We start from the raw sequence: 15,421 nt of genomic DNA on the forward strand, positions 1-15,421 counted from the left end.
AAACACAGACAGATCAATGGGATAGAGTGTAAGACCTTGGTATAAACCACAAACTACAGGTATCTGATTTTTGAAGAAAGGTGCCAATAACATATTGGAGAAAGGCAGCCTCCTTTCCAGCAAATGGTGCTGGGCTGACTGGATGTACAGTACATGAACACATGACTGAAACTAGATTGTTATCTTACAGCCTACACAAAAGTCAGCTCAAAATGGATTAAGGATATGAATATGAGATGTCAAACACCAAAACTGATAGAGGAAATAGAAAACAATTCAAGACATAGTCGAAGGAGAAGGACTCCAGAGCTCAGGAAATAATGACCCGAATTGACAAGTAGGTTTTATGAAATGAAAAAACTCCTTCTCAGTAAAGGACAATTAACAGAGTGTAGCGATGGTCTACAGAACAGGACAGAACGTTTGCCAACTATTTATCTGACAAGTATTTATTATGCTTAATACACAAGCAACAACATCCAAATAGAAAACACCAAAAGAACAAGTAATCTAATTAAAAACGGGCAGATGAAGTAAACAGATATTCTCAAAAAGAGTACAAATGGCCAATAATTACAGGGAAAATGGTCAACATCAGCTATCAGGAAAATCAAATCAAAACTTCACTGGGATTTCACCTCACTCTAATCCGAATGGGTAGCATTAAGAAAACAGCTGCGTATGGTGGTACTTCTCCCTGTTCTCAGCCACCGGGAGGCCGAAGCAGATGGAGCTCCATAAGTTCAAGGCCGACTTGGTCTACATTAGCAAGTTCCAGACCAGCCAGTGCTACATAGCCAATTAAATAAATAAATAGGAAGCAGATATAGGAAAGGGAGGGAAAAGGAAGTCTTACGTACTGCTGGTGGGAATACAAATTTATACTGCCACTATGGAAATCAGTATGTAGTTTCTTCAAGTATGAATAATAGAATAATAAGAAATTGTCTTCTGCCTTCACATCTATGGCTTTCCTCTCTCCTAATTCTATTTCAAAGTTTTGAAAATAAATTAGTTTATAGACAGAAAGATAGAGTGTAGTAAGTCATGACTTTGGACTGGGTTTCATCTATGTGGTAATCACTCATTACTTTTTCTCATATGTGAGTTTATGGATACTTCTGGAATGTTATGAACTTTACTCAGGTTTTTCCCCAGATAAACTTTTTTAAAGTACCCCATCATTTTCATTGGTTTGAGAAACTACGCCTTGTAAGCTAGTCTAGGATAAGGGTCATTAAGCTCTGAACTTAAGTGAGTGTCTCAGAATATCATCAAACAATAAGGTGGAAAGAGAACTGAGATGTTTCCAGCTCTCAGATGACACTTGGCACCTCACTTGGCCCTTTTTACCATGTATTCAGAACCTTCAGCATTGCCAATACTGCCTGAAGTTTGGTGCATTAAAAACCCAAACCAAACAGCAAACCAAAAGAGTCTATAAGCTAGGTGTGGTGTCTCTAATCCCAGCACTTGGGGAGGCAGTGGCAAGCTGATGTTTGTGAGTTCGAGGCCGGCCTGGTCTATAAACAAGTCCAGGACAGCCAAGGCTACACAGAGAAACCCTGTCTCGAAAACAACAAAACAAAGCAAAACAAAACACAAAGACTCCATAAAATCCCAGGGATTTTTGTCTTCATTTTGTTTCTGGTATTTCAGTTTGATATATCCTTTTATAATTTTCATCCACTTCTGATATTTTCTTTTGAGGACACTCAGTTACAATCTCAAAGAACATCGCTGATGGTGGGAGAGTAGTAATTATACTGGGTGATAAAGCAGTGTGGGTGATTTTTGTGAACACTGAAGTAGACAGTATTCATCTGGAAGATAAAGAGTTAGAACAAATCAGACCAAAAAATGTGTAACATGTAGCTTCCCCAGCTATATTGTGGTTCGAGTTGTTCTGTATATTGTCAGAAACAGCCCAAGTACTGTATCGTTCTTAGAGAGAAAATCATATCTACCATCACAATGTGATGATTTCTGCAGCTTGCCTAGGGCAAAACTTGCTGTAATCAAAACTTCTAGACTGGAACATAATGGTGTCATTTGTGTTACTGGCTGTCTAAGTTGTCTCTGCGCCGTGTCAACCCTAAGCAGGCAGATCTTAGTTTGGGAACCTCAGTAAGCTCTGTCATTAGGCATTGCCAAATTATGGCAATTCCTTAAAGAGTATATCAGCTGAAGTCTCAGAGAGCAGTGGAGTCTAGATTTTAAGCAGCCTTCTGACTGTGTATTGACCTCACTTGGAGAGGTCTTTCTGTGACACTGTCATTAGTTTTAAAAGACTCAGTGAGTTGCTTGTCTTCCGGATGCTAGTGCCTCCTGCAACAGTATTCAATAAGGACAAATGGCTGATCAGATCAGCATGGAACTCAAGAAGATATAAAAAGGTCTCAAAGAGAAATGACTACACCTAACTCATAAATGTTCAGTACCCTTTAGCAAATCACTTGTGGATTTGTTCTAAGAAGTGGCTGTGCAGAAAGCTGCATAAATCTCTGCTACAAATTCCACTGTGTGTCTAGAGTTTTCCCATTTTAAGTTCATAGAGACAACACTGGAAATAGCCTGTGTCTTGTTTGTGGAGATGTAATAATAATAATAATAATAATAATAATAATAATAATAATAATAATAATAATAATAATAATAATGTGGTAAGAGATGAGGAATATGGTCTCTGCTGAGAAGTCAGGGAGCAAACAGAATAGCTGGAAGTGGATGAAGAGAGGAAACAGGATGGAGCCTAGCATAGAGGTCCTCTGAAAGACTCCACCCAGCAGGGCATCAAAGCAGAAGCTGAGGCTCACAGTCAAACTTTGGACAGTGCACAGAGAGTCCTATGGAAGAGTGGGAGGGTAGAAAGACCTGAAGGGGACCGGAGCTCCACAAGACCAACTGAGCCAATAAATCTGGGCCCAGGGGACCTGCAGAGACTGATGCACTAAAGAAGGACCATGCTTGGAGAGGATCTAGCCTCTGCTCCTGTGCCCTCCCCCTCAGATGTAGCAGCTAGGCAGCTCAGTCTCCACATGGGTCTCCTAGTAAGGGGCGAAGGCACTGACTCTGTCATGGATTCTGTTGCCTTCTCTTTGATCACTTCCCCCTGGCAGGGTGGAAGAGGATACAGGCAGTTCTGATGAGTCTTGATGGGCTGGATCAGTAGGTAGTGGAGGAGGCCTCCCCATCTCTGAGGACTAGGGGAGGGGCATGGGGAGAAGAAGGAGGGAGGGTGCTACGATTGGGATATAAAGTGAATAAATTTTAAAAAATAAATTTAAATTTCAAGCAAGGGAAGAGAGAGGGAGAGAGAGAGAGAGAGAGAGAGAGAGAGAGAGAGAGAGAGAGAGAGAGAGAGAGAGAGAGAGAGAGAGACTGTGTTGGTTATATAATCTCAATGTGCAGCCAGTCGCTCTATGCTCACTGAGAAAGGATAAGCATTCTTCATTAACTGTGAACTGGCATTCTCCCAGCACTGCCTTTAAACCACTGGTGCCCTTATTTCATAGGACTCCTCTGTAGCATCCTTTCCAAGACCTGCACTTGGAGGTAGCACTTAAGACTTCAGCCATTCTATTGCTTTGTTCTTGAGTTCTTTTTTTATTGAGTGAAATGAAGAGAATATAAAACAAATTTTCTTTGATGAAGAACATGATTGCTTCTTTAAGATGTTTCTGTGTGGCCTTGCTATAACAGAAAAAAAAAGCCTTAGGTAATTTCCTTAAAGAAAGGAATGATTTTCCCTAGTCATAAAAATAATACAGTACTTTTATTAGGAAAGTTTTGAACTAAGAAAAATATAATGGAGAAGGTGAGCCTATCACTATGCTATACCCAGTTGGGAATCGTTATGTCAGCTCTGCATGGCCCTTAATTTTCCTAACACTTGGGGCAGTGAGTAAATGAATATGTACGTGCTTTCTGTTTGTCCTCTAGGCCATATTTTAGGTAATACCTGTTAGATGATTTATTTAACACTTGTGCCTAAGAACCTGTAATACTTAGTGTCTGTTATGATGGCAATAAAGTCTGTTTATTTCAAATCCAACTAACTCTCTACCAAGAAATTGCCAATAACTAGCTAATTATTCTATTGTTTTACCTAATGATTTCATTGTACTACTTTGAACCTTAATGTGAAGTATATATATCATCTGTCTGTCTATCTGTCTGTCTATCTATCTATCTATCTATCTATCTATCTATCTATCTTCAGATACATTTCTTGACATACTAGCTCATGAAATTCAGAATTATCTGCATTGAAAAATAAGTACATTTACCCAGGTGGTGGTGGCACATGCCTTTAATCTCAGCACTTGGGTGGCAGAGGCAGGTGGATCTCTGTGAATTTGAGGCCAGCCTGGTCTACAAAGTGAGTTCCAGGACAGCCAAGGTTGTTACACAGAGAAACCTTGCCTTGAAAAGAAAAAAAAAAAAAATCACATTTGTTATGCATATTTCATTGAGTGGATGCTGTTTTTGGTTTCATTGCTCTCAAATTTCTTTACATAATATTTTTTGTGTGTGCTTCTACTAGATTTTAAGTGTCTCATGTATGGGGTATGTTTTGGGGTATAGATTGTGCATGTATACATTGTTCATGTATACTAACGTTCAAAAGGGTCAAGGAACAAAAATGGTTATACCCTTTTAATTGTTTTTTTTTTGTGTGTGTGAATTTGTTATTTGAATAGTCTTAAGCTTTTAGCATTTATAACCACTTAGCCATGGCAGTAGCATTACAAAGAACTATAATACACTTCTCAAAGGACCAGAGCTCTTATCCACCTGAACCCTTCCTATATATCCTCTGGCCTAGTTGCATAATTATGTGTATCTTTTTGTTCTGTTTTCTTCATCTTTCCAGTGACTTTTATACCTAAGAAGATGGGTTTTCAATTAACTTTCACATGCTATTATGTGAGTTACACTTTAACATAAGCTCAATTGTCTCCCCCTGAGTATTTGGTACTGAGAAATAATAAAATGTCTGCATCTAAAAAAATCATTTCTGACATTCCCACATATGTAACACTAGTGTCTAAGAGAACAATTCTTTTAGGAGGATGGGATCGCTGGGTTTCCCCTGGTTCTCTATTTGGGCAAAGCTTCAACTTGCTCAGGAATTCCAATCCCACCCACCTGTAGGAGTCACGGGAGCTAACTATGTACAAAGATCAAGGCTCCACCCAGGACTTGCTAGGTCACATCTCTGGATGATTTGTATCACCAGGCAAGTCTGAGAAACTTGAAACCAGTGAGGCTCCATGCAGAGCCTAGTTATTTACTACTGCATTTTGCTGTATACAGAAGATTTATGGATACATTGATTGGATAACATTTATTTGTTTCTAATGCTACTCAATTCAAAAAGCAGAAGAAAGGCTGCACATGATGGTGCTCACCTTTAATCACAGCCTTGGTAGGCAGGTGGTTCTCTAAGAGTTTCAGGTCTGTCTTCAAGGTCCAGGACAACTAAAGCTCCATAGAGAGATCCTATATCAACAGACAAGCAAACAGCAGCAGTGGCTGGCTGAGGGTGGCTCATGCATTTCATCCCCTCAGTCAGGAGCTAAGGCAGAAGTAGGCAGATCTCTGTGAGTTTGAGGTCAGCCTAGTTTATATAGCAGGAATTCCAGGCCAACCTGGGCTACATGGTGAGACTGTCTCAAACCAACAAATGGAGCAGAAGAGAAAATTTATAAATAATTTTACCTTCTAATGAAACCTCAAGTGAAGTAACATTAAGATGAGTATTTTGAACATTTGCTAAATGCAAAGAACTACCTAAATGGTTTTCACATACTCACTGACATTAAGGAAGATGAATAAATAACAAGTGAAAAATATTGGATTTGAATATAAAAAATCAGTTTCCAGAATCAGGCGAATTAATCTCTGCAATATGTTGCCTGTGGCCACTCATATACCTCACAGTTGTTAATATGTTGGGCCATACTAAGTATTTACTCTGCTTTTAACTCATTTGCCAGTATTTTAAACTAAGATGAAAAGAGGCAGATTCAGAGAGGTTAAGTCATTTTCCCACGTTGTCCTGCTGGTATGTGACAGCATATGTGCTGACATTCTCTTCTCCCTTGTTTCATACAATACAAGCTCTCCCTCAGAGGGATCTTCTGGAAGGGAGCTGTGTCACACTAATGCTAACATTTAAAGTCTATAGTAAAACACGGGACTATCTGCTTTGGATTGCAGAAGACTTTCTAAAATAGACTGTAGAGCCAGTTGTCCCAGAAATGTTTTGAAGGAATTATTGGTCATTCTGTTACCTGTCATGGGCCAGCTGAAAGAGAAAAAGATTGACATACTTGTAGAGACTTCTTCATCTTGCATTTCTTTGTCTTTAAGGATAGTGGTTGGATATGCATGTACTTTCTGAAGCTTTGTTGAGTGCTTATGCTTGGCTTCACTGTGTATGGCATATTGTACATTTGCTTGGTCACAGTAAGGTTTTCCATCTAATAGTAAGATGATTTATCAACCTCCTTTCACATATTTATCAACCACCCAGTTTGAACTGTGACTTCATGTCCTTCTGACTTGTCCCCAAAGGGTTATTGGGTCACTGACCCTCCCGCCCCACCTCAGTGCAGGACTTCTAAGGAAAGCTGTAACTAGAGTGAGAATGTGCTATTTGTCTGCAGAGCTGAAAATGCTTAATGTATTTCTCCTAGGTAAGATTATTACACTCTAGAAATAGTGAAACTAGTTTTTACTCTTAGGCTAATCTTTTTAAAAATATTAGTTATCATTTCTAGAGATTTCTTTGTTTTCAGTGCTGGGATAGAAGCCATGGCCTCATTCTAAGCAAGCGCTCCTAACACTGAGCTACATGCCCAGCCAGTTCTGAGGAACTTTTTTCATCTTTGGAGAAAAAATGCTAACTACAGTCTTGTGGCTGGAAAAGACTGACAACAGATAAACTACAAAATAGGTTTAAGCATCAGTGTAAAACAAGAGATATTACATCCTTGACCACCACCACCATGATACCACGGACATGCTGGTTTGGGCTCACTATAGGAAGAGAGCATCAGTGTGCTGTTGAACTTACGCAGAAGACTGCGGTGATGAGACACATACCTGGCTGATAACCTGTTTCATTCCCAATAAAAATAGCCCCACCAGCAGGAGCTAATTCATCTGAAAGATGGTCTCTGGTGCTTAAGCATGATATATCTTAATAACCCTGTGGCTTTGATTTAACAAATAACCATCTAGATAGGTTTTCTTTTCTTAGCAACAACAGAAATAGTGATTCTGAAAAATGCAAAATTTTTAACCATTCTAACTGCTTTCCAGTATTTGAATCTTTAGGAACAAAGTATTATTCTTTCTCCTTTTTGACATTTCCACTTGTCTTTTTACCTGAAGTTCACAGGGCTGGGCATGAGCAGAATGTGTGCTGGGGGAAGGAGGGGCGGGTGCACTGCTAGCTGCCTCTGTAAAATCAGTGGAGGGCATGGAGGGAGAAGAGAATGTGGTCTGTAGTCTGTTCGTCTTTTTTTTTTTTTTTTTTTTTTTTTTTTTTTTCTCACTTTTCACTTTTCATCGCCCTATATTCTAATGTCTGTTTGGACCTGGGGAAATGTTTCTCTATCATCAAAGGTAAAAGCCATTGAGCACTTATTAAGATCCAAGTAGGAGTTAAGCGTTCTGCTTAAAGTATATAATTTATTCCTAACAGTTAGGGAGACGTGATTATTATCCAATTTCATAGAAGGCGAAACTGGTGTAGAGAGTTCAGCCAAAGTGTGCAGAGCCAGATCCTAAGGAAATGGCAGAAGCTGGATGTGAACCCAGGTCTGTCTATTAGGAAGCAGTGCTCTTACTCACATCACCAGTACCAACTGTTTATGGCTTGTTGGCATATTAGGTGTGTTGTTTTCCACACTTGGGGGAAAATGTGAATTTACTCAGCACATTGCTAGGGAGAGAGCAACAGAGGAGGACAAGACAGGAAGCATCGCGTTGGGATGCCTGAATTTCGGCAGCTTGTTTGTTGGAAATCTTGTTTTACTTGTATATGCCATGCGATACTGAGGGAGTTACATTATGCATTTGAACTTAGTTTCTTTTGTGAAATAAGAATGACCCAAGCAATGGATGTGAGCTATTTCATAAGTGGTCCTCACTAGTTATGGTGAAAGTAACTATAGAATAGTTTACCTTTTAAAAAGAAGTTTCACCAAAGTTGTCACAGATGATGCTGTCATGGAAGTTAGGTTCATTCATCCTTTTCGTCTTTTCCATTCTTCCAGCTGTTGTCTTACAGCCAAGTATGAAGTTCACTCATCCTTTAGACAATAGCAGTAAAGGTACATTTAACTCACAGTGTAAGTACTGTGAACTTCCAGCTAGCTCAGCCACTAGGCACATAGATTAAACCAGAGATTACCTACTTATCATTCATATGTACCTTTTAAAATCCTGTAGTTATTATTCAATACATTTCCCTACACTTTCCACAGACAAAGAAATTTAAAATTTTTGATGGTCCATTTACTTTCCTTTGGTGAAGTGTCTCCTAGCTTCATCGGTTCTATGACATGTTGTAACAGCATGAAGCAAATTTTGGTCTCTAATATCTTTCTATCTCTATGTGTGTCTAGAAAATATTCTTTAAATAAGGCATTTCAGTAATTCAAGCTTCAGAAATGTTATTGAATAATTTTGGCATTCTTCACTGCTCTATCAGCAGCAGCGCTCTTATGGATGCTATGTCTGGTTTTCAATCCTAAGCCTGGGAAAGCCTCAAAATATGGCACTTCTCTTCTGTTATATGAGGGCTCTTAAAAGACAAGAGATCACAACAAGGTGTCATAGTGAATACAGGCATCAAGGTTTGTTTAAGGTCCGAGTGTAAATTCACTGGAAGCTAAAAAAAAAAGGCAAGTGTGATTGAGAACACTGAGGTAGTTTGTAGCTACAGACCAACAGTGACAGAAAGTCATCACTCAGCTTTCTGACGAGAGGTCTATAAAACTCGAGAACGGTTTACCTTGGCCCACTAAGTGTTTCGAGATACAATCCTAAAACTCACTTCTCGTTGTCATCTCAGTAACAGCGTTTCCCTCCCTTAACTCAAACTCCATTTTAAATGTACTGCACTGTCTGTGCTTCTGTTTGTGTAAGAGAGTAGTCTAGAGCTCAAGATTTAGGGACAGACAGGACCATTTATTTATTTATTTACCTCGTAAGTAATGTAAGTGCAATAAGGATTCCACTATAACTATACTATATTCCAAGCATCATTCCCCACCTCTGCTCACCATCATCGAGTTCTGCAAGCACAAATGCCTCATATAGTGTTGGGAGTGATCTTGTTAAAGTGAACTCTGACATCTGTGTATCACACTTCCTTTCTCCTCCTCCTTCCTTCTCCCTTCTTCTCTCTCCCTTTCCTTCTCCCTCTCTCCTTTATTTGCCTCCTCCTCTTCTCTCGCAATTAAGTTCTTCTCCTGTTCTAATTCTCCCCCCCCCCCCCCCCCCGCCCCATTTCTTTTTTCTTCCTCAGCTCCCTGCACGCCTTCTGGTTCTCTCCCTCTTTTTCTTCCCCCTCCCTTCTCTTCTTTCTTCCTCCTCTTCCCCTTCCCTGTGCCCTGCCTTGTCAGCCCTCAGTTTTCCTTTCCGACTTCTTGCCACTTACTGAGCATGAACCAACTCTGGCATGCTTTCAATCATTAAGCAGTCTAAGCCGATTCCCGACGTGAAGTTTTAAAAATCTGTTTCCTGTGCTCAGAACACTGTTTACCTCCTGTTCACATGGCTGACACACAGATAATCTCTGTCTCTGTCTCCTCTCCCTCTCCGTTTCTCTCTCCCTCCCCCCTCCCCCTCCCTTTCTCTCTTCCTCCCCATGCCTCCCTCCCCCTTCACCTCTCCTCTCCTCTCTTCTCCCCTCTCCCTCTCCCCTCTCCCTTCCTTGTCTTAGGCTTCCCTTAAGTCCATACTATACACTCTCTAGTCACATTCAACCATGGCGGTGATTTTCAAAGCACCTTCCACACACTTTCACTTTATATGCATTAGGCTTTTGCTTAATGTATGAATTTCTGCACACTTCCCTCACTAGAATATCCATATCTGTTTTGCTTTGCACATCTAGCCCTATACCTAGTGTTGGATTCTGCTTCAGTGTGATGTCATTGCCTACCTGACATGGGGACGTGGCCCTTCCCAGTATATAAAGAAACAGACCTACCTCATCTCTCTCTCTTCTTACTCCCTTCCCCCCTGTCTCTCTTCCTCTGTCTGTCTCTGTCCTCCCCGTCTCTGGGGTATGCCTCCTCCCTTTCTCTCTCCCACATGCTCATTTAATAAACTTCTCTATATCTGACTCTGTTGCCTGGCATCTTATTATCTTATCACCTTATTTTCTTATTTTAAATCATTACACATAGTTTTTGAGGAGGTACTTAGTAAATCTTTGTTAGTGTTGAGTGACAACATATTTCTGTAATTTTTAAAGTCTTAGTTTGCTCATCTGAAAAAACAAGGGCAAAATTCCTATGTGTTGATTTATTGTGAATTACAAGGCATTAAAATATATTTGTCAGAATTCTTAACAAATGGTTGTCATCATCAGAAACATAATCAACAGTGCTTGGCCCCAGTCTATCTATAAAACATCACTAATTTTATAAAGACCTACTGTAATAAAAGGCCTTTCCTAGGCTTTTGCTTTACCCAGACTTCCCTGGATGTATATTTTAACACTAATCCCCACTTCATGGATATAAAAATGAGAAATTGCATCAGTGATATGATCTGGCTTCAGCTTCACAGTGTCAAAATCGCCCAAACCCACTGTACATTCAACAGGGTAATTACTTTGGGTAGTAATTGTCTAGACAGTCCTCCCTCCCCTCCAGCCAACTGGCATTGAAAACTAAGCACTGCTTTTGTGTGTGCACACAATCAGGCTGTAAAATCCTATTATCCCCTATTTCCACACCCCTGTGGCTGCTTGCTTCCTTTTGAAGCCTCTTGGGGGTGGGGCAGAAGAAAAAGAAAAGAAAGAAAAATATGAAAAAAGAAAACTTTCTAGGGAACCTTAAAGTTTATTCTAATTTTATTGTGCCTGTGTATTGTAGAAGTAGAGGGTGGGATCATATGTGATTTGCATATACCTTTAACTAGTGCCGTGGGAAAGCCCATGAAAGTTTTTTTTGGGGGGGGGGGTGTAGGAATACTTCTGTGTTTGAAATGAAGTTGGATTTAACTCTGTTCTGATGTTCACAAAATAGAGCAAGATCAACTTTCTTATTTGAGTCTTTTGTTCAGAATGCACACATTGCTTAGGAGTCTCTGCCAACTTCTCTTTTGTGACTGACCCCCAGCCACAGACCCAGACACTATACCCTGCCCAACTCTCCCTGTGGGTTCATGCCTCCTTACATCTACCCTTTCTCCTACCTCATTCTACTGGGTCCATGTCAATCTTTTGGGGGTGGAGGTAGATTCTAGTTTCCCAGGTGACTGGATTTTTTCTTAGCATTCTTTCCCTACCTTGACTAATTGACATCTGTTCCCTAAGGATAACACCTCCCGGGTTTTCACACTGCTCATTACCACAGTAGTGACACCAGAGAGCTTGGGTTAGAGTGTGAAATGTAAGCTGCTTGCGCTAAAGAATTTTTCTAGAATCTGGGATGATCTGTTTTTGTCATCGTTCATTCTTTTGACCCCATGTCTTACCTAATTCCATCACCTTCTCCATTTTCTTTCTCTTTGGGACATAATCTCCATCTTCAGACTGAGCCTTCCAAATTCTATGGTATATCCATGTTTCACATTGCTCCGAGGGACTGACTGGGTCCTTGCAAGACTTCCCAGACTGTGGCTTCTCCATCATGGCCTTTTACCTCGATCCAAGTCACATCCATGATTTGCATTCCGTCTCTTGAACTTCTCAATTTCCTTTCCTAGTCACTTGACCTCATGGTAAATCCTGATCTCTACACATGCCCTCTTCCTGAGCTCAACAAATCTCTTTATTGGTATTTGGTTCCCTTTTAAACAAATCCACCTTGCCCTCCCACTGACCTATCAAAACCCTACAACTCTCCTTGCTCCTCAGAAGAATCATGTTAATCGTTGGTTTTATTTTGTTTGTCTCTCATTAACCTGTTGCCCTGTTGCTATGTAAGCATTGCTTTGGTACAGGGCAGGGTCAGGGACAGCAGGCTTTTCCCCCATATTCAGTAGTATCTTCTAATATCATGGTGTCATAGTTGTACTTTTTACAACCTCTTTAAAATAATTCTAGATCCTTGACTTCATGTTTTCTTCCCCTGGTTATTATCTTCCTCTGTGACTCCCTCCCTCTCTTCTTTCTTTTCTCCTTCCTGCTTTCCTTTCTTCTCTGCATGTGGGTGGCTATGGTGTGTCTGGTAGGTGCATTGAGTTGTGTTGATATGTGCATTGTGCATGCTTGTGAATGTGTGATGCTTGCTCCTGTGCACTTGCATGTGGAGGCCTGGGGAAGATGTTAGCTGTCTTTCTTTATCTGCGCTCAGCATTGTTCCTTTAGGACTCTCTTACCAAAGAAGAGGCTTGTCATTTGGCCAGGCTGGCTGGGCAGGAAACTCTTAGGATCTGGAATCTATGAGTTTTGGCTCCAGTGCTGCAGCTATAGGCACATACATCCTTGCGAAGTTTTTTACATGGGTGCTAGAGATTTGAACTCAGGTCCTTGTGCTTGCAAAACAAGTATTTTTTGCCACTGAGCCACTTTCCTTTCTTTTGTTTACTATTTGGTTTAATTATTTTTTCTTTTCTATTCTTACAGAGGAGAAGGTGTCCCTTTGCGTCATCTCTTAGGTCTCTGTTTCCTGTGGTCCTCCCACTCACCCTGTCAACTTTCCAACAACCTGTTGATCTACAGGCTTCCTTCTCCAGTGCTGACCGTTGGGTTTTTTACCTTGTTTCTTATAGACATTACCAGAATATTAACCCGAAAACACTTCCAACTTAAGGTGATTTTAATTGATTACCTGAAATGCTCTTGAGGGTTAAAGAGAACAATATTAAAACTCAGAAGATAAACTGCACTGTGCATAATCATCCATTGAAGACCCACAGATAAAAAGTCCTGAGAACTGCATCACCAAAATTGTCTTCCATCTTCCTGAATTGTCTCACCCACATTTTGCTAACCTGTGCTGAACAATATCTGTCATTTACAGCATTGCACTGTTTTCTTTCTTATTAGACTTCTATTTTCACCCTGCCTTAACCCTTATCTCTCTTAACTATAACACTATTGTTTTAACACATCTGCATCTGGGTTTTCCTCACTAATCTATAATACCCTCTATTTCTACCAAATGTTCTTTAAGAGTATTGACTTTTTACACACGTGCTTAAAAAAGCATGGTCCAAAACCATCAGGGCAGATGCCATAACCTAGAATTCAACACACAACACCACAAAGCCTGACATAACAGACTAACCACCCAATGAGCAGAAAGCAGCAATGAAATAAAAATCCACACTTTCAATCTTCTGCCTTCAAGAGTGTATTTTATCTCCCCTCTTAGCTTTTCTCCAAATACCTTCTAAATCAGTGACTGCAGTCCTCACCCACACCCGCCTTCCCTGGGAGATTTTAATTCCCTAAGTCTGCCCTGAGGCATGGTTGTCTTAATAAAATCATTCCCACTTGATTCTGACCAATGCCAGGGTTCAGGGATATTGACTGTTTCGTCTCTGTGATTTTGGTCAACACTTTCCATCCATGGGATATATCTTCTTTTCTTGCTTTCTTGTTACATTCCTTCAATCCTCAGCCCTAATTTTACCTTACTCATGAGGTCTTCTCTGATCTATTCAAATATGTAATTGCTTTTCTTTCTATATTGAAGAAATAATAAACTTCTTTTACGTTATGTGTTTATCTTTCAACATATAGTAGGTTATTTTTTTCTTACTAATTGAACCATAAATCTCCAGCCAAAAGGTACAATAGTTATAATTCCAAGATGGGGCTTCATTTGCTAATCATGCTAAGTAGGCAAAAGGAATGTTAACTATCACCATTGTTTCCAACAGCGGATGAGCTCATATTAGTTCAGAAGTAGATGGGTTCCTTCAACCCCACCCTCTGAGTTGCTTTAGAGTGCCACCAGAGCCCTATGGATTCCTCATGGGACCATCCTACCACATGAAGCCTTATAATGTACTTCAGTCAGAAGCTGTGGTTAGGAAAGCATTGTTTTCCACTAGTTCCGTGACCCATGGAAGGGTGTGTGTGTGTGTGTGTGTGTGTGTGTGTGTGTGTGTGTGCGCGCTTTTAATAAGTCAGCCCAGCTGACAGGCAGAGCATAATGTTGTTTTTAATAGGGAGCCAGAGCCTGAGCAGTAATTTTATGCAGTTACAACTTACTGCATCTACAAGCAATCTCTGATTTTTTGTCAAGCATTTGGCAAGAAAATAATTTTTCTATCTCTCTAAGTTGTATTCTTGTTAAGTCTATGTAGTCTGTATGTTCAAGATTTAAATTATTTTGTTCCTATTATTTCTCTAGACATTTCATACAGGACATTTAGAATGCATGTATAATTTGTTCATCTCTAACCTTTGAGGGTGGAGGCTGAAGCTAAGTAAATAGTAAAGTTTTATCTACTTGGTGCTGTGTATTTTTTATGTAGAACATACTTGGATTTATTTTACATGAAATAATAAAAAGGGGTGTACTAAAACACATAAAATTTTCTGTGCTTATCCAAGTTTTAATGATTGGGAAGTAGTTGATAAAATCCATTTTTCACTTTTTATAAGCCATAAGTTTATTGGGTCTTCATAAACTACCCAGTCCTTTCCCTGACTTCAGCAGAACTCTAGTTGAACCCTTCAAATCCTTGAGCTGCCTTTAGAAAATTCCCTATATTTAATGTCAAACGTACTTTTCAGCCATTCATAGAAAATGAACATCCTCTATAGCAGAAGGTCAAAAGAGAAATTGTTGAGTGACATTTTAAAGATGTCAAATAAATAAGAAGGTTTCCAAGTTGATCATGGATCTCTGTCAGTAGTGGAGAAGCCGCAGTGTCTGGAAAATCTCTGGGAACACAGTAGTTTTCTTGACGATAACGGTAGTAACAAATACCCAGTGGAAGTCTGTGCCGCTCTTGTCACAGTGGCCCTGTGTAGCTGCTGGAGAACTCTGTATACACAAGGCTTTTGGATTTGACTATATACCTATTGAAGGAAGATAACAGATTTCAGATCTTTTGATACCAGCCCACTCTCTCAAAAGAACATTTAAAAAAACAAACCAGCTTTTCCAAAACCACCTTTAAAAAGTGTCAGACCAGACAATAACAACAGTGCTCATAAGGAAAGAGGCATTGAAACCACTCTTGTTTTGGATCAACCAAGTGAACA

General features: G+C 39.9%; 1 protein-coding gene across 1 annotated transcript in view; it reads left to right on the forward strand.

Annotated features, from left to right (window-relative positions):
* Positions 1-15,421, forward strand: part of Macrod2 (mono-ADP ribosylhydrolase 2) — a 1,925,774-nt gene that overhangs the window by 271,010 nt on the left and 1,639,343 nt on the right. The window lies entirely within an intron of this gene.

This window comes from Acomys russatus, chromosome 4, assembly GCF_903995435.1.
Source record: "Acomys russatus chromosome 4, mAcoRus1.1, whole genome shotgun sequence".
In the NCBI taxonomy this organism is placed as follows: Eukaryota; Metazoa; Chordata; class Mammalia; order Rodentia; family Muridae; genus Acomys; species Acomys russatus.